Here is a 1,156-nt window from a genome sequence, read left to right on the forward strand (position 1 = left end):
GCAAGAATGACAGTTTCCCTCCATATTCTCTTTTGTAAGTTGGAGACAAAATACCAGAACCATCTGCCAAATCTGGTCTACAGTCATAAAAAAGAGCTGCAGGTACCATGTATCCTGACAGAGCTGTTAAAAAGATCATTAACTTCTTTTCAGGATTCACAGCTCTTTGGCCATCAATCCATCGAATTTACAAAAAAATAAAATAAAATATAAAATAATAATAATCAGCCCAGGCAAAGAGTTCATTAATTCCACATCAAATAAAACAGAAATAAGCATGTTCAAAATACAAATGATATTTGTTTCCTGTTTTTCGTATGATGTGGAATAAAAGGAAGAAAAAAAAAAAGCACTGACGTAGGCCAATGCATTTAACATCTGGCAGGAGGGGGAAACAGACTTCCACAACATAACAGTACCTTCAGGAACCTCCTGTTCAGAGTTTTGTCTCTGCTTTATGAACACAACTTTATAACATGCTATTTCGCATTAAATTTCACTTCTCATAATAAAAAAAAATGAAGTCAACAGTAACAAAAATTGTTCTTTACTATTTCCAGCTGATGCAATTATCCTTTGAAGAGGTATAATTAGTCACTATGGTTATAAATGTTAATAGAATGGAAGGCATTAATATTATTCAGAAAAACTTACCAGCTCTGTTCTACTGCTTACAAAAATAAAGTATGACAAAAAATGACGAATAAACAATAATCAGAAGATAAAAGCTTACAGCTTATTCTGTACGTTGGTGGTCAAACTTCAGCCCCAGAGGTTAAATAAATGCATACACAGCCCACCACTATGTCAACATCATCTAAGTGCTGTTCTGATTGCTAATTAATTTTCATCCCTTGGAGACTAATTGTAAAGCACACACAGACGGATACACCCATCCACAGCACAAATTTCAACGAGCCATCTAGGCACAGCAATCTGTACATACATATATACATGTATGGGTGCGTGTATGTATATGTGCATGCACTAACATTGGTACCTGTTAATTTGCAGAACTATTATCTGTGAAACTCGCTCAAAATGCAGGGGCCCTTCATCAGCCTTTTCTCATCAGATGCATTAAATAATGGGCCAAAATTAAAATGATGCAAATATTCTTCAAAAAGCCTGAGAAAACATCCTGGTGAAAGAAGCA

The sequence above is a fragment of the Apteryx mantelli genome, chromosome 7, assembly GCF_036417845.1.
Source record: "Apteryx mantelli isolate bAptMan1 chromosome 7, bAptMan1.hap1, whole genome shotgun sequence".
Taxonomy (NCBI): Eukaryota; Metazoa; Chordata; class Aves; order Apterygiformes; family Apterygidae; genus Apteryx; species Apteryx mantelli.